Raw genomic sequence first — 19,120 nt, 5'->3', positions numbered from 1 at the left:
CAATAATAGTGAGAGAAAAAGGGTGGCAATGGCAGATCTCACTTAGTAAAGCCTGAAGAAGGTGGAAGCAGATGAAGTTGAGTGGGGGAGGGTTAAGGGTGGGGGATGGCCAAAGGCACTAAATAAGAACTGACCAGCTTGCTTAGAGCAAAGAAAATAAATGCTCCATGTTATGCAGATTCTTCATTCAGTGAGAGTGGTTCATTTTCTTTTGCTATATTGATGTGCACATCATATGTTTCATAATGCATCCCCTACTTCTTCATTTCACAGCATAATCTTTTGGCAAACATGATCTGAGAAAATGCAGTAAAGAAGTCAAATGACCTTTTGTCTACTCTAAGCATGATAAATATGATTGCTCAGAAATAGTGACTGAGATCCCATGGTACCACACTCTTTGGTCTATATTTATTAGCTAAAGGATAGCACCTTGAATTAAGAATACATTCATAAATCCAGCTCCAGCTCTGGGACTGTAAATCTGGAAACCTCTCTGGCAGGCAAATCTACAGTCTCTAGATCAGAACAGAAAGCAGGGAAGGGTGTGAAATAAGACTTGCTGACCTACTCTTGTGTGGACAATGGGGACATTTGCCAGTAGATATGCCTGATGGCAGAATCCTGTCCTTGATCTGCAACACAGAATAAAAAGTAAATTCAGAAGCAGAATACTACATAAGATGTCGGAGATTGGGAGGATGAAAAACATTCTTTTTTTAGCCGTGAGCTTGTCATGGCAAGGCATGTAACTTCTAGTGCTGCTACATATTAAATAATAATTATAATAATGGAGAATATGTTTGAAAATTATTCAGTATACATGTGTGAAAGCTATTCCAAAATTCTACAAGAAATTTGCATGTGGAATGAATATGTGTATCCCCTTGCCTTGCAAACACTGTGCTCTAGGGGCATATGTATTGTTGCAAAGCACAAAATGAGTCTTCTGATTCCAGATCAGGGCTGTCCAACTAGCAACCCGTGGACCACATGTGACTCCCAAAGTGTTAGCCTGCAGACTCCTGTCCAGGTGCCACTACTCCTTTTCCAAGTTGCTCCTACTGCAGCAGCTGGGAGGAGATTGGAGTGCCTAAGCTTTGTGCATGGCAGAAAAGGGAGCCAGATTGTCAACACTTCCAGTGGATTGAGTAGCCTGGATGGGGACGCAGGTGCTGCATGTGTGGCTGGGGAGAAAGTGGGGGTACACAGTATGAACAGTCCAACTTTTTCCCCTTCCCCACAGCACAGGCAGCTCAGCTTCCTTCCCTCAGCCACACATGACATGCAGGAGGAGCATAGCTGCAGGGGTGTGATGGACTATTCACAAAGCACAGGAGTTTGGGTGTGAGGAGCTGCACTGTGCAAATAGTTGGATGGGGCACTATGGGGGCAGCTGGGATGCTCACTCATGCTGTAAATGTCCCCCAGATCTGTTGTCCACCTGGCATACAGCCCCTTGGCTGCCTGGAAATTGAACAGCCCTGTTCTAGACTATCCAATACAAGTAAATGTACCAGAGCCTCTAACTATCCAGAGGGGTTCTGTTTCTAATGGACTTTACATGTGTTTTTCATTGTGGCTTTAGGTAGAGGAAAGATGGTTTTGTGGATAAGGCACAGGCCTTGGAGTCAGGACACATGAGTTTTATTACAGTTAAGATTTCCATTAAGATCCTGGGCATACCTTTTATGGCCAAACATTTCAACTTCAATGCCTGAAGATAGACACTTGAATCCATATTCAGGATCCTCAATAGGTGGCCTCATTCTCAGAAGTGAAGAGGTACCATTATGATATTCATATATATGTCTGGGCACAGTATAAAAAACTGAACAGACAGTGGGAGCAAGGGGTGGTCTGACTTCATTACACTGACTTTAGTGGGGACACCTAGGATTCTCCTGAGGATAAGAATGGATTTTCTATTGTCAGTTTTAAACCTTTAATAGCTACGCTTTTCTTTGAAAAAGCTTCTTTGTACATTCTTTCTCAAGGCTACTCTCTCCTACCCAATAGCTTTTATTCCCACTGTGAGAGCAGGGAGTCCCAGTGGCCCTTTAGAACCCTCATTTGGTTTCTTTTCTTTAGATGCTCTTACAAAGCAAATGAAGTTTCAAAATCACTCCTGTGACTTCAACTTCTCAAGGAAGGAATCCAAAACAGAGAGGTCAAGCATGCAGGCACACAGATGTCATGCATAAGAATTTACAGATCAATACACTCGTTCAGACACATTGTAGAAGCTGATACCTGCTTTAAAATGTGTATCCACATACTGCCTGTTGCTATTTTTCTTTTGTTTTGCACACCTACTATATGTTATATGGTTTAGGCTCAGCTATGTACTGGTTTACGTTAATCACTCTTCTTTGGGTCTTATCCTAAAAAATGGGTTGGTTATCCAAACCTGTTGTTATTGTAAATGGAATATAATTTATATCATTTTTTTGGAATCCATACCTAGGTCTGATGCTGGTTTTTCTTAGGTGCGGGGAGGAGGGGGTCATTTTTTGTTTTTTACATAAAGCCGTATTCTCTCTCTTTCTTTTTATGTTTGGTAAATATCTGAATTCAATATGGGAGTTTTTTAATTCCTGTTGTACTATATAATTTGTATTGCATTCATGCTTAGGATCAGGACTTCAGTTTGCTAAATGGGTTATACAAATATAGGCAGATTAAGTGACCATCCAAAATAATTTATAATTGAAGCAGATAGGAAGCTTATAAAGGAAGTCTGGTCCAAAGATGAATTGAGAGGGATGTGGGGGGGGGGGGTGTTCCTCAATAGAATAATACAATTTTTTGGCAAAACAATAAAAAACAGAAAATGTCCCCACCAATATCAGATATTGCAAACTAGAAATACAGCTGTGGTGACTTGGTAAGTTGTAGTTTACAGGTTTCCTGTCCAATTTGTTATCCTACAGGCTAACCTTCATCCTCCATTCTCTTCCCCTTTACTGAGTTAGTTTGGTCCTTCATGCAAATCAAGAAGCTGCAACACACCAGGGAAGTCCAGCAAGGACCTCAGCCCATTTAGAAGAATGGGACTATGGCTAGGGACAGACACTCAAAAAGCCTGAGCCTGAATTGATTCAATCTTTGCAGGTTAAGGAAACCTAGCTAGGCTGAATCAGTTTGTAACTGAACAAACATCCCAGAAAAGCAGGCACATGCCTGCAGTGGCTCAGGCTAGAAGCCAGCAGCTGCTAGAGCAGCCCTCCCTTCCCTTCCACGGTGCCGAGCTGGGGGGGGGGCACTGGTCAGGCCTGCCAGGATCCTCTGATTAGGGAGAGGTTCCTGCCCTCCTCCTCCAGCAGGGAATTGATAGCACAGTGTTTATCACCCCTAATTCAGTGTTTATCACTGCATTAAGAAAACAACAGGGATATTACCAGCTACTTACTGATTCTGCCTTTGTCCTGTCTTCCATAGCATGGACAATAGCCAGCATATGGTTATATGTTGAAAGAGGTCTGTGTAAGGCAGAAGGGGCCAGGGATCCCTGCTTAGCAGGGAGTGAGGAGAGCAGGGGTGAGCATGGGGAAGCCAGGCAGATGCCTGCAGTTTCTGCTGGAGCTCCATCCAGGGAGCAGAGAGGAGGGGCCAGCTCTGCTGTGGAGCAGCCCAGCCCATCCCAGAGAGCATGTTGGGATGCTGGGGGAGTCTGGGTTTACCTGAACCAGCAAGGAGTCTGGGACAGACATTATATAAATTGGTTTGACCTAAATGAGTTAAGTCTGATACTACATTCAACTAAGTTTATCTCAAACCGGTTTCAGCTATTTTCTAACTGGTTTATGTGCACTAAACATCTGCCCTGTTACAAGTTTAAACCAGTTTCTGATCACTTAAACCAGTTTATGTGTAATGTCTGTCCCTAGTCTCTGAATTATCTGAACTACAACTCCCAAGGGAGAGCACAGCAGCATTTTCAAATAGAAATTTTTCGTTTCATAGTTTCATAGTTCGTAAGGTCAGAAGGGACCTGAGCAAATCACCAAGTCCAACCTCCTGCTGTGACCAGGAAAGAATGCTGGGGTCAAACGACCCTGGCTAGGTGATTATCTAGCCTCCTTTTGAAGACCCCCAGGGTAGGAGTGAGCACCAATTCCCTTGGAAGTTGGTTCCAGATCCTAGCCGCCCTGACTGTGAAGTAGTGCCTCCTGAGATCTAGCCTGAATCTACTCTCAGTCAACTTATGGCCATTATTCCTAGTTACTCCTGGTAGTGCTCAGGGGAACAGGGACCCTCCCATTCCCCTCACGTCCCCCCTGGTAATTTTATAGACAGCCACCAGATCCCCTCTCAGCCTTCTCTTGTGGAGGCTGAATAGGTTCAAGTCCTGTAGCCTCTGGTTGTAAGGCCTGCCTTGCTGCCCCCTGAACATGCACGTAGGCCTCTATTGGACCCTCTCCATGTTGTCCACATCCCTCCTGAAGTGTGACACCCAGAACTGGATGCAGTACTCCAGCTGTGGCCTGACCAATGTTGCATAGAGGAGGAGGATCACCTCCTTGGACCTGCTTGTGATGCATCTATGGATGCATGACGAGGTGAAGTTAGCCTTACTGACCATGTCCTCACGTTGGCGGCCCATGTTCATCTTGGAATCATAATGACACCGAGATCCTTTTTTCCTCTGTGCTGATGAGAAGGGAGTTCCCCAACCTGTAGGTATGCTGCTGGTTCTTTCTCCCTAAATGCAGTACCTTGCACTTGTCAGTATTGAATTTCATCCTATTCCCATCTGCCCAGCCCTGTCACCTGTTCAGATTTAATTGTAGACTGTCCCTCCCTTCTATCATGCCCACCTCTCCCCACATCTTAGTGTCATCCACGAATTTGAACAATGGTGCTTTTCACCCCCTCATCCAAGTTGCTGATGATGTTGAACAGTGTGGGCCCGAGGACCAAGCCCTGGGGAACTCCACTGCCCACGTCCCTCCAGGTCGAAAATGACCCATCCATCACCAGGTTAATCAATAGTAATATTGCTTTGCTTCATTAACTTTTTTTGCTTATACTCTGATGGAATACAGGCAGGCTCCAAAATCCTTGCTAGTTCCTCAGCATTTCTTCTGGTGGGCAGCCTACACTCCAGACTGTTTTGGAACTAGGCCTTAGGGCAAGTCCAGCCAACAGAGTGACCTGAAGCTGAGGCCGCATCTTGTCATAGAAAATTTCAGACTGGAATTACCTTTTTAAACCTAGCTCTAATTTTCACTGAAATGCAAAAGTCCTTTTTGATTTTTTGAATGTTCGCATTTTTGAGTTTTTCCATAGAAATTAGATACTTTTTCAAAAAAGCATTTACTCAAAACCCCAATTTTCTGTCAAAACACACCTTTTTTTAACCTTGTTTAAATATTGGGGAAAGAAAGACACTAAATTGTAGGCAAATATTACAAGACAATATATACACAATTATTATATACAACTACCCCTTAATTTTTTTTAAAAGCCTCAATTGCATTAAATATCAGATCTCTTCAATTGCTCCTTGGACTACCTTTAATTTGCTTTTGATTTCTGGTTTCAGTCTTGGTAGGAGCAATGTTTGGGAAATGACATGAAAGGAAAGAAATCTATGGCCTTCATACTGATGGATCTTCCCTTTAGGGAATTTTTTTAATTCGTTAAAGGTAACATGGAAGAATGACCCATTTGAATTGCGTATATTGGACAATACCTATTTGAAATCACTATGTAGTCTCTGCACCAAATATAAAGATTGTATTTTCAGATGGTACTGCTGCATTGTAATATTACAGAAGGAAAAATACATTGCAGAGCAAAATTACAGCTATTCTGAACAGATTTTATGGAGGCCTGTGACTGTATCACATTTGCACAGCTCATGATAAAGCACTCAGGAGACTAGGTTCTGAACAATGTGTATTCATAATAATTGCACTTAAATATATGCGAGGGTAGATTTGTTCAGGGGGTTGAAAAACCTAAATATAATCAATCTTGTAATTGGTGGATTTCACTTATTTTTAAAGTCACATTCAATCTAAATAGCAGGTTGTCTTCCCTTCCCAGGTTCTGCCACCTAAGGCTTTTTCCTTTGTTGCAGTTGCTCCTTGTTGAAGTGAATGGTGCTTTTAGTAGTAGTAGGTATTTTAATTGTGTAGTGCTCTAATTTCAACAGTTATGTGAACTGCAATTAAAACCCTGCATTGCAGGAGGGCATGTGAGCCACAGGTGGTGATTCTTATGATGGTAATGATTATCCTATCTATGGTCAGTATTTGCTAGTACAGCAGTTGCTACACAGTGGTAACCAAGGATACCACAGTTTCCCCTTATTCATAGAATAGAAAATATCTTCAGTTATGTTGGACAAATGTTGATCTGTAATGGCTACTGTTGTCTAGAACAGAGGTTCCCAAAGTTTTTATGCCACAGCCCAGCAGACTGCAGCCTGGAAGCAGCACAGAAAACTGTGGCCTAGCGGTCTCAGCGAACTGCAACCAGAATTTCTGGCTGGAAGACAAGCAAGGATACCCCTATGCCCCAGGTGGAGGGGCAAACCCTGCACTGCTGCAAGCCCTGGGGAAGGAGCCATGGCCTCTCCACCCAGCTCTGGGGGGCTGTGATTTGCCAGCACATGGCCACTTCTGGTCTGGCAGCTCACCATGCTGCGGACTGGCAGGCAACCCACCGCAGCCTGGCACCAGGCTCTGGCCTGGGGATTGAGAGCCCCTGGTCCATAACTAATCTGAAGATCAAACAGTTGTTTGGAGGAGTTTATAATCTATGGTTCAGTTCTCCCCAAGAGGCTTCTGCAGAGGTGCAGTAGTCTGACCATGTGCTGTAATTATTGACTAGGGTTTAATTAGGGCTAAGAACAAACTAGGATGGATAAATAGGGACAACAACAAACAAGGGGACTGGAGAAATTGTTTTTGGAGAGTACCCTTTTTCGAGGTATGGTATTGGGAATCAGATGCCTTGACTTCCACATTTTGTTCCCAGTTCTGCCACAGACTTGGCATGTGAATTTGGGTTATGCCTTTTTTCCACTTCTGGAAGTGTTTACATAGAATCACAGAAAATTAGGGTTGAAGGGACCTCAGGAGATCATCTAGTTCAACCCCCTGCTCAAAGCAAGACCATTTCCAACTAGATCATCCCAAACAAGGATTTGTCTAGCTAGGTCTTAAAAACCTCCCCGGATGGAGATTCTACAACCTCTCTGGGTAACATGTTCTAGTGCTTTACTACCTGCCTAGTGAGAAAATTTTTACTGATATCTAACTTAAACTTTCTTTGCTACAACTTGAGACCTTTGCTTCTTATTCTGTCATCTGCCACCACTGAGAACAGTCTGGCTTTTTGTACCCTTTATGTAAGTAGTGAACATCCACATCACTTTGTGGTGTGTTAATTCATTAATTTATCTGACATTTTGGAATATTTTTCTCAAGGTGCTGTACAGGTACTTAAAAGTGTATATTTTAATAGTTTAAATGTGTATATTTACAAGGATACACAGATTGTCCATAACCCAAAGTAAGGAGCAGAATAGAACTATATCTATCCCATGAAAGCTCTGAGATGACTACAGATCCCTGCTTTGGTCACTCTGCACAGTTGCTTCCTGACTGACTACTCTGCAGGGAGAGTTTACCCTTTACTACACTACAGCTACAGGATGCAGCATTCTTTCACCTGCATTTCAACCCAGCCTTCTTGGCGTGTACCAAAGAGCTGAGAGCCCAAGTCCCAAATTGTTACCTGAAAAATAAATGGAGAGGGAAACGTCTGTGTTCCCCTAAGCACAAAGATTGCATCTATAGCTCCTTGCAACATCCCCTATCATAACAACCAATTCAATTTAATCCAGAGCTATGGTCTCAAAATGGTCTTTGCCACCTAAACTAAAAACCAGCACCGAGTTCTTCCATGTATTATCAATTTAGACATATTACAGCTTCTGACTAGGAAAAGACTGGATGATGAGAAATGGTTACATCCTTGTTGGGAGACATTTGAGTTGACTCAGAGGAAACAGTTGGTTGAAACATGCTCAGAAGAACCTAGAGATAGAACTATGTCCAGGCCACAGAAGAAGGCACTCCCTGTCTCACGGGGTCTCTGAGCTCTTGCTCAGAACTAGGTTCACTTACCAGATATTTATAGAACAGAATGACCATTTCAGGTAGATGTTGAAGCAATACATCTTAATTAAGATTCACATTTCCAAAACTTTCCTAAATAACTGAGCTCAGCATTACTGGAGACTTTTGAGAACACTATCCTTACTTCAAAACACTTGTTTTGGCTAGTTGTGATTAAGTGAGGCATAGCTGTATTTGTAACCTCACCCCTTATCAAAGAAAGCAGCCATTGCCTATGGTCAGCAGTAGAGGCATAGTTCAGCTATGGTTTCTATGGAAACCAAATAAGTGACCTACATTTTATCAAAGAGAGTGCTAAAGTTTCTGTGATATTTTTCCATGGAGTATATACATTTAAATAATATTAATATTATTTTTCACCTTACATAGTTTTTCTTAGTATATGCATGTAATTAGATTTTTGACTTGAGAATGGAGAGGAGATTAAAATCTGTGGGCAGACACAACATTTCAATGTGAAAGAAAGTGTTACTAGAGATGGCAAACAGTATCACCTTTGCTGTCACTTGTAATTATGTATTCTCAGTAAGTATGCAACAGAATTTCATTAATTACAGTTGTGTATTATTACAGTATTGCATTATGTAAGTGTATAATGTCCACAGACTATAATGTTTTATAATCTGGGGTCAAATCAGTCCTGAAAAATTGCTGACACCACCCTCAGGCCAAGACCAAGAACAGTGAACCAACTCCTACCCACTTAGACATATTACAGCTTACACATATTACACTTGCTCCTTCTCTGAATACCCCAAATGAGATAACAGCCATCTGCAAGTGTCTTAAATATGCACCATCTTGGGTGTCCTTGTATGAGGGCTATGTTGCCTCAATGCAGGAAAGAATATTGTTTAATAGAGTTAATCTATTTCATAGAAATTAAGGGCAGAAGGGACCACTGTATCCTTAGGTTTCATTCAAATTCATTCACTGTGGCCCCTTAGGTTTCATTCAAATTCACTAACTAAAGTGAAAACACTTTAATTATATTTCAACCCTAAGAAACAAAAATGTCTGCCACTGTGAGAGGATAGTCCACATTACTTTCACTGGCAAGGGACTGACTCAGATTTGTCTGGATGATCCCAGCTGGTAAATGATGGCCTGTGCTGCAGAGGGAAGGGAAATCCTACTTTCAACATCCTGCCAATCTGACCCAGGGAAATTTTTTTCTTGAGCCCAAAACTGATAATCAGTCTGCCTGTGGGCAAATACCTAGAATATACCAGCTTGCACATGAAGGGGTCTCTACGTAGCAACCTCACAGCACCAGCCTACCAACCCATTTACTCAATATTCTTCTCCAAGAAAGGCCTGGTGCTTTAGTGGAAAAGACTACTAAAGCAGGGTAGAAGGGGAAGAAGTAAGCTAGGAGCTCAGTTATGCATGGGGGAAAAATATGTCAATCATGAGACTTAAATGAATAGATTTCTTAATCTGGAGTGATAAATGCTCTGTTCAGGGCCCAAATAGGAAGGGGAGGCATGAAGAACTTGGATCCATAAATCTGAACACTGGGAGGAAACACTAGTACTATACTTCCCTACACCCACACATATGGATCAACAAATTTCTCCCCAAACCTACATCACAATGTATCTTTTAGGATGGCATCCAATCTTACCTTAAAGACTCCAGCTGATAGTGAGTCCACATCCCTTGGAAAGTTGTTTAAATGCTTCATGTTTCCATAGTATATTAATAAAGAAGTGGTTCAGTGGAAAACAAATGAGTACCAATAGCATGCCCATAAAATGTAGATGTATTTAACCATTCTTGATCTAGGTCAATTGTTCCTACTAAGATTCATTTTACATTCTGAAATGTAAGTTTTACTGGAATTCAATTCAGTATAATGCTAAATATTTTATTACAATAATCTATATGACTTTTTAATAGATGAGACTTACTCTCTTTTCAGGCATCTATTTTCCTTAATTGACTTTATGCACAAATAAGATGATTTGCATTCTTGCTTGAATAAGTATTTTGTGATAGTATATAAATATTACCAATAGAGTACTCAGGAATACTAAATGTTTCTAAACCAGTTGATTCTTGCTTGCATTGTTTTAACAGTAATAAGACATGAATTTCATTTTTTTAAGGAAAAATTAAGGAAATATCTACAGACTGAAAACATGGTTTCAGATGTCTAAAATCTGCTGAGAGAAACTGGAGTTCTTTGAGATCACAAGGTCAGTAGTTCAGAAATAGCTGTTCGTGTACATATGTTCCCTACAGTTATACCCCCCAAATTCAAATGGAATACAACTGTCTAAAACAGCAAGAGCAAAGTATTATAAAAGTGAAATAATTCTGTTTGAAAAATGTTTATTAAGTTCATATACCATGCTGGTTAAAATATTCTCTTCCCCAGCACCAAATTTAAATTCAGTACTGTTTACAACAATTTACAATAGAAGCTACTGTAAGGTCAGGATTTGGCATCAGCTTCCATTAAAATTGGGTAAATACTGTAAAAAATATGAATGTTTGCTCAGAATTTCAAAATGAATTCACTGTTGCAAACTTATATCCTAGTGGGTTTGCCTTCTGCAGACATTTAAATAAGTTGATTTTGCTGCCATAGGTATGACTGGAAGTTGAATTTCAAAGTTGTATGCAGGTATATTTTCAGAAATTGTATTATATATACATATATATAATTTGTACTGAAAGTTTTTGCATGTTCCACCAGTCAAAGAATAGAGAATATACCATGTGACATTTCTGGCCAGTAGCTACCCATGCAGCTCAAATATCTGATACTTACCGAGAACATTTTGCAACATGTCACATAGGTTTAGAAAATCTCACTGAATAAATTAAATTTTGCATAATTTGGAAGAAATGATGATTGATCTTCTCATACCTGTTTCATCACCCTAAAAGGAACTGTGCACTGGGGTAATTACAGTGGGTAATTTTTGGGGGGGTAAATTATTTGCCCAGATCTAGTTTTCATGATCACTACATGTGTCTTACACTATACATGGAAAATGGAAGTCATCATCAATATTACAGTATGGTAGCTTTTAACAAAGCTATAGAGTTCAACTAAAAATAAAATGTAACTCAATTTCTTAAACTTCAGATGTTACCATCTACTTTAGGAGGAAATGTCTTTGGTTTTTTTGTTTCAGATTCTTATTATTATTATTTAGAATGCATATTTCAAAATATCTCATACACTGGAAGATCCGGGCTATGATAAAGCAGTAAATCATAGCTTTATCCGGGCTATGATAAAGCTGGACTCGATGATCTCCCGAGGTCCCTTCCAGCCCTAATGTCTATGAAATCTATGAAGAAAGTAGGAGACAAAAGTATGTTTCAGTAATTCAAGATTAAAACACTGTGTCTAGTTTTATGTGAGAAATTTGAAAAAGGATTCAGACCACCTAAAATCAAAATGTGCCCAGATTCTCCCATCTTCAAAACAAAAGTGAGGTTGCATATCTCATTGGAATTGTTTTCTTACCATTATTTCAGCAGAGTTACTAAGAAAAAAACCTAATAATTAAACTGGTTTCCCTTGATATACCCAACTGAAATAATAAAAAGAATACTGGCCTCTTTGAGTAGTTTTGTCTATGTATGTGTGTTAGGACTAAGATAAAATAGGTTCTGCTTTTGAAAAAATCTGTTTATTTGAAAGGTACTCCCTACTTAGATTACTTAGATTACTGGTAGTTCAGTAAACATCTCAAAATAGAATAATACTCAGTGGGTCCATTTATACATACATTAATATGCTTCTGCTATTGTGCATTAAGTTTAGTACCTCTAATGTGAGATACATAAATGTGCATTAGGCTGCCAAGTGCATGCTTTTAGTACTGCTTAATGTGCAGTAGCCTAGTCTACTGCTCATTAGTGTCTTAGTATGGTTTCTTATACACCATTTGAATATGTAGTAGAATAAGCTACTATGCATTAAAGTGGACGTGTAGACACGCTCTGTCACCCTTGCCCCATACTGATGGGTACAATATTCACACCAAAACTAGAAAGACAATCAAGAACAAAATTCTACTGAAAATAAAAGGGAATTTTTCAAAAGCACCTGATTAACTCCAGTCCCTTAAGTCAAGCCAAGGCTAATGTCTTACTACTAATATGTTTTCTTTCTCTGGATAGATGGCTTTATTTCTAAATGGTTCTGAGAAATAATCCATGGAAGAGTACTTAATACATATTATGACTTTTTAAAATTACAGAATAATGAAACTATTAACATTGATAATACTATCGCTTTTTGGACTATGGCATGAAAACAAATATTACTAAAAATGTAGGGTCTAGTCCTGGAATACTAACTCCAGCAGAATGTTTGGACTTCAGGATGAAGGCATATATATAAGGAAGTACACAGAAAATTATTTTAGGGTCCTAATAACTTTGGTCTTACCCTCATGTATTTCAGTGGGAGTCTTAGACTGTGGGATCAGGCCTGTATTTTGTATTCCAGGTCTTATTAGCAAGTCATGACAAACATCATGGATGGGATGGAAGTCTTCTTAGATGGCTGAAATTAGATTCTGTAGATTGCTTAGATGGCTTCTGGACTTAATGTCTAACCTAATCTCCTGGTCTAGAGACAAAACCCACCTGCTTCAAATGTAGAAGAAACAAGAATAAAACCCAAAGGAGGTGAAAATCCACTGAGGCAAAAAGTCTAGTGGGCCTGGGACTGGAGAGGTCCTGGGAGTTGGTGATTGTACTGACACTGGAAGCTGAAGAGGGAAGATTCAGACTGATTCAGCAAAAAGCTTGGGGCTAAAATCTGGGAAAGGGCTGGAGGAGATTGGAACTGACAAGCAAGAAAAAACTATAATTGGAAGTCAAAGGAGGCTGCAACTGGAAAAGAGGCTAGGACTAGAATCCAGTGTGTGAGAGGAAGAGGCTAGGACAACATTTGGAAAAGTGAGAACCAGGTATATATGTGGACAGGAAAGTATTACTGTTTGGGTGTAGTGTTGAACCATGGTTAGCCAGGTCTGAGGGTCACCCAGGGTTGGGAGAAGCAGCCAAGATCTAGTGGAAATGTGCATAGTCTGAGTGTAGGAAAGCCAGAAGCCAGGGCTGTCTGGGAAACCAAGTCAGAGATCCAGAGGGCTGGGAGGGGCACAGGGTTAGGAGGCTAGCTAGGTCAGGTATCCAGGAGATCAAGCCAAAGCTAGGTTGAGCTTCATGGAGAAGCCAGGTCAGGTATCCTGAGACATTATCCTCCACCCCAATGACCCCTTCTAGGGGATGCTGTTCCAGGCTTTCCTAGGCAGTCCTCATAGAATTTTTGCAGCAGATTGGGGTGTATAGACATTTTCTATGGGCTTCTATATGTGTTCCTCTGGCCCATAGCCCCCCCCCCCAATCCATTAAGTAAAATATTTTTCCTCACCTCCACCTTGAGCCTAGAATTTCATGTACTAAGTATTCTTCTTGGCCATGAACCACTATGAGTGGTGGAGGAGGTTGAGATTGGTGAGGGAGAGTTTTCCATGTAGAGCTTAAACAGGGACATGTGAAATACTGGGTCAATTTTCAGTGTTTGTGGTAGTTGTAATTTGAAGGTGACCAAATTAATTTGTCAGGCAATACAGAAGGGGCTGATGCACCCGTGGTCCAATTTCTGTAAGGGCTGCTGGGTGTAGAGGTCAAACCTTTTGTCCTTGTGAGTGAGCAGGCCCCTGGTAATGATATTGGTCTGCATGCATTGGTCATTTGTATGCATTTTCTGTCTTTCCTAGATGGAGTTTTAATAATTTTTGACATCTTGCATATGTTATACCCAGTCTATAGCCACATGGTTATCAGAAGTGATGGGTAAGGCAGGGTGTAACTGGCAGTGGAACCAAGAACAGGCTTTGTCCACTTGAAACATGTGAAGAATTGTTGTAGGCAAACTCTGTGAGTGCTTCAGGGGGCATTGTCCTGCTTGAAATTGAAGTAACATTGGAGGTACTGCTCTAGAATCTGATTTGTTCTCTCAGCTTGACCGTTTGTTTGTGGGTGGTATCTGGATGAGAGCTGGACATGGACCCCATCAGGTACAGGGCCTTGTGCCAAAATCAGGGAAGAAATTGGGGCTGGAGGGTATGTAGTCTGGTAGACCATTAAGGTGAACCATATGATCTAACCGTAGTTGGGCAGTGTTTTTAGCTGAGGGCAGAAATGGGAAGTTTTGGGTAACTGGTCTGCCACTGTCAGGATTGTGGAGCATCCATTAGATGTGGGCACTCTACAATGAAGTCTAACAAAACAGTGGAGCAAGATCAGGGAGGAATGGGAAGAGACTGGAGGAGCCCACAAGGTTTCTGTGTGGGTCTTTTAGTGCAGGCACAATGGTCACAGAAGCAGACAAAGTATTGGACTGTCTCATGTAGGCATAGCCACCAGAAGTATCAGGCAACCAATCAATAGGGTTTTTTTCCATTCCTGGGTAGCCTGCTAACAGCAAGTCATGGCTTACATGAAGCACTGTCAGTCAGGCCAGACCTAGGGCACCTAGATGCTACCCCAAGTGAATGTAGCCCCCTCCTACACCTGGTGGGGCTGTCAAGAGAGGGCAGCCTGTTTCTCTGGGTGGGGGGGCAAATTTCCTCTTGGGTGGCAGCTCAAGTCAAGGTTAGCAATTCTGTTGGTAGCATAGCACTGATGACATTGTGTGGCTTTTAAACAGGGCTGGGTTCAGCTGGCATCCACACCGGGTCAGCATTATATTCTGTCTTTCAGGATAGGGGAAGTCAAATCAGAAAATCTGTCAGAGCCAAGAGAGGCAGAAGAAAAACATACACCAACCTAGTTACAAGGTTGAACCTTGTTGCCTGGACACTTTCTCTTTTGGGTCAGGGGTTTATATTGGAAGGGATAAAGGGCCAGTGTACCCTGGTGGCAGGGATTGGGTGTGTGGCTAGGCCTGGCTGGGGAGTTCTGGCTGCCTGTGTTTGCCCCGGTGCTCTGCTGAGGACGTGGCAGCCACACCAGGCAGAGGCCCTAGGTTCACACGGTAAGAAGTCTTGGACGGATAAGGGAAGGTGGTGTGCTGGAAATGGCTTGGCAAAAGGATTAGGATTGGATTCTGTACTGGGTCTAGGAGGCCTCTGTCACAGAGTTTCTGCATGATGCACGTAAGTCTCTTACACCAACTTTTCCCAAGTGGTCACTTAATCTGTGCCATTCATTTTCTGGATGTCCAGCATGTTACTCTGGGGCTTAATTTGCACATGTGCTGAGCACTCAAAGCTACATAAAAAATAATTTTGTAGCACTTTGAACATGTATTATGCTATAGAGAGATGAGTACTCTGATAGATCAGGTGTCTTAAATAAAATCAAGCCTCTCAAATTGGGCACCCAAAAACTAGTAGACAATTTTTACTTTAATGTCTCTCTGCCTCAGCTCCATGAAATGGAGATAATACCAACCCTACATCTCACAAAGGTTTGGCAAAGATATATTAATATATGTGAAGCATTCTGAAACTATAGGGATGAAAAGCCCATGAGGAAATGAATCTGTCTTCAGAGCAGGGTTTGAATACTGTGTAGTGCATAAGCCAGAGAAGCCACCTACTGAAGAGCATGGAGGAGAAAAAATATTGATTAGCTGCTCATTCAGTGAACACTGAATAAAGTGGAGGTCTCAGAAAAACAGTACATGGTGATATAATTAAAGACATACAGATAAACAAGTGAGGCAAACCTTAATTCTGGTATTTCCTGATTTTTGTAATGTTTCACTTTCCAAACTTTATTTTTTACCATCATTTTTTATATTTAGTATAAGGAAATTGGTTGAAAAGATGATGAATTCCCTGTTCATCCAGCACATAATTATGAACATATGTAAGAGTATAATGTCCTATTTATGTAATGTCACATCCTATCTTCACTCTTTTCTAGTGGGACTGATATTAGTCTGCAACAAATGTAAGAACTAGCACCATTCCCTTTCCTCACAAAGTTCAGTTAAGGTATTAGGCATGTCAGCCTTCGCATGCCACTTTTTTAATAGTTCCCCCACTGACCTGGAAAGGCAAATACTCATGAGAGAACTAGAAAGTATAAAATCTTATGGGACCAGTAAACAAATAACAGTTTGTACTCAGATACTGGCAAAGAGATCTGAGTTTTCCAAAGCAAAAAAATTCTAACTACCACAGGGAAATTACACATCCATATGCTCCATAATAAAAGAAATGGGCTAAACCTGTGTTCTATGTGTACATTTCCCCAATAGTCTGAATAAAATAAGTGCAAGCAAGATGACTTTTTTGCTGAAGGGAATGTAAGGGTTATATGCACAGTTGACAGAGCTGCAAATGTCATCTAAATTCTTCTGATCCCTTCTACAGAGTGCAAGTCAAAGATCACAGTAGCCCCATGCACTAAGTGCTTTGATTTTTTTTCTATTTTCCTTCCTCATAGTAAGCTACAAGATTTTATGTAACCACTTCACGCTAACTTCTAATTTTGCTGAGACTGTACTTAAAAACCTGCTTTCTGATTACATGAATTGCAAGCAAAGACTTTCCCATCTTTATGACATATGACCTGATTGATGCACTGCCAGCCAAGCAAGTATTTACTTCTTCAGCAGTACAGCCCTTCTCCCTGTAATTACAAGGGGCAGTTTTTCAAAACCACCAATAGGATTTCATAGCTCAAATCCCATTAACTTCTAATTCTGTCTTTTAATATTTTTTCCTTAGCTGACCCAAAACATTCCATCCTTGCCTTTTGGGGGCTTTTTGTTTTGTTTTGGTAAGCAAGGGTGAAAAATAACTCAGAGTGAAAAAGTAAGACAAAGAACTGGTGGCTTATATACTGAGATTACTAGGAATACATGTTCTAATATGTAAATATTTCCCATTTCTACTATATTGTGGTCTTTCATGTGATAGTTTTATAAAGTGTTTGCAAAAACAGAAAAATATCATTTTGAATTTTGAAACATTTCAGTCCATGGCGAAAACAGTGAAAATATTTGTGAAATTAAGTTCCTTGCAGTAGGCCATAGGTTACCATCTTGCAGGAGGATAACATTTATGCCCCAAATTTTATGAGTTAGATGAATTAGAACTTGTGTTGTTATAGCACATCTTTTCGTAAAAGAAAGGGATTCTATCCTTTATTGTAAAGCAAGAGAGCACAGTCAGCAAATTCAGTGGATCTGCAGCAGGCTCCACACACAATAATGACCCCAGCCTCTCCCACCAAAAAGATAGTCTTTTCTATGTGGCACTCTAGACTCCTGACTGCTCTTGCTGGCATTTATTTACTGTGCCATGTAGCCACTGGATATGTCAGCCTGTACCCTACTCCCGTTTCAGGGAAAGATGTAGAGTGGGAAACGGAGGTACCTGTTAGTTTTACTGAGAGGAGCTCCTGCACATACTTGTACTTAGAAACCTATTTACGTATGAGAAAAAATTATTGTAAACTGATCACACCTCACTTCCAGGCCCCATGTTTCTCTCTGTATACCTTTTTTTCCCTTTCTTCCCTGGAGAACATGGAAGATGCACAGACCCTTCTCTCCTGCTTTACTGTCTTGTTTTGTTCCACATAGCAGAGGGTCATCCAGTATATGTCACTTCCACATAATAGTGTTCACTCAGGGTGTAAACAGATGTCACCCTTGTGCTACCATAACATTTTTTAACAGCTGTCCATAACATGATACACAGATATCCTTGCCCCCAAAATGTTTGCACAATGATTCCTGGTAACAGTTTGTTGCTTATTGTAGAGTATACCTGTTTGCCTATGGCACAATCCCCACTGCCTGGGGCTGCTTGAATTCTCCAGTGGCCCTGGGCAGGTGATTCCAGGGCAAATGTCTGCAAACACAGAGCACAGTATCCCATATGGTCCCCTTGCTCTGTAGCATGAAATGCAACCCAGCAATTTTCCTGCACTTGGGGTTCCCTGTGTAGGGACCAGGAACCTGGAGCCATTGTCCCACAGGATTGGGCCTCTGCAGCCCCAGGATCCTGTAGGACAACAGCCTTGGGCTTCATCTATACCTGGCAATCAGTCAGATCCACTGTGCTGAGATGCATCCTGGCACAGATGAAGCCCACCACAAAAATGACATTTGGTTGTAACTTGTTTGTAACTAAAATGTTCACTCTAGTAAAAATGAATTAAACAAAGTGCATCATTTGACAATGAGAAAACTAGTGTAAATAAGGTGCCTAAAAATTCTGCTCAGTCACAAGGTATCAAAAGGTGATCATGCCCTGCCACTCATTCTGCTATCGTTGTCATGCATTGTGAGCCCTCGGCCTCTTTTGTTTTCTAAAAAGCTGACATATTTTGGGGAAAAAATCCTATACGTACTTCAAGACCGAGAATATTTAAAACCACACCAGAGATCACCTGAGAGAGGGGATTTTTGCTTTAGCACTTACTTTTGTATAGATCTGAACCAACCAGAGCTGCTACGCTACCAAAAGATTTGCTAACCTTGATCTGAGCTGCCACCCAAGAAGGAATTTGCCTCCCTGGAAGAGCAGGCTGCCCTTTCTTGACAGCCCACAGCCTCACTAGATACGGGTGGGGGCTCACATTCACTTGGGGTAGGATCTAGGTGCCCCAGGTCTGGCCTGACTGACAGTGCTTCATGTAAGCCATGACTTGCTCTTAACACGCCAGTCAGAAATGGAAAAGGCCTATCACTGGGTTGCCTGATACTTCTGGTGGCCATGCCTGCATGAGACAGTCCAAGACTTTGTCTGCTTCTGTAATTTTTGTGCCCACACTAAAAGGCTCATATAGAAACCTTGTGGGCTCCTCCAGCCTCTTGCCGTTCCCTCCCCAGCCTGCTTCATTATTTTTCTAGACTTTATTGTAGATATGCCCAAATCTCATGAATGCTCCACAACCCTGACAGTGGAAGATCAGTTGACCAAAACTTCTCACTTCTGGCCTCAGCCAAAGATAGTCTTCCA

At 41.2% G+C, this 19,120-nt stretch overlaps 1 protein-coding gene across 2 annotated transcripts in view; it reads left to right on the top strand.

Moving 5' to 3' along the window:
- The window catches only part of CSRNP3 (cysteine and serine rich nuclear protein 3), a 166,181-nt gene that overhangs the window by 41,678 nt on the left and 105,383 nt on the right, over positions 1-19,120 (top strand). For both annotated transcript variants that reach the window (XM_019553595.1, XM_019553594.1), the window contains one exon: positions 10,268-10,357. The gene's annotated coding sequence lies outside the window, so the exon portion shown is untranslated. The remainder of the gene's footprint in view (positions 1-10,267; positions 10,358-19,120) is intronic.

This window comes from Crocodylus porosus, unplaced genomic scaffold (genome assembly GCF_001723895.1).
Source record: "Crocodylus porosus isolate Cpor-Errol unplaced genomic scaffold, CroPor_comp1, whole genome shotgun sequence".
Taxonomy (NCBI): domain Eukaryota; kingdom Metazoa; phylum Chordata; order Crocodylia; family Crocodylidae; genus Crocodylus; species Crocodylus porosus.
The sequence above is the reverse complement of the archived record's forward strand: the minus strand, read 5'-3'. Positions and strand labels throughout refer to the sequence as shown.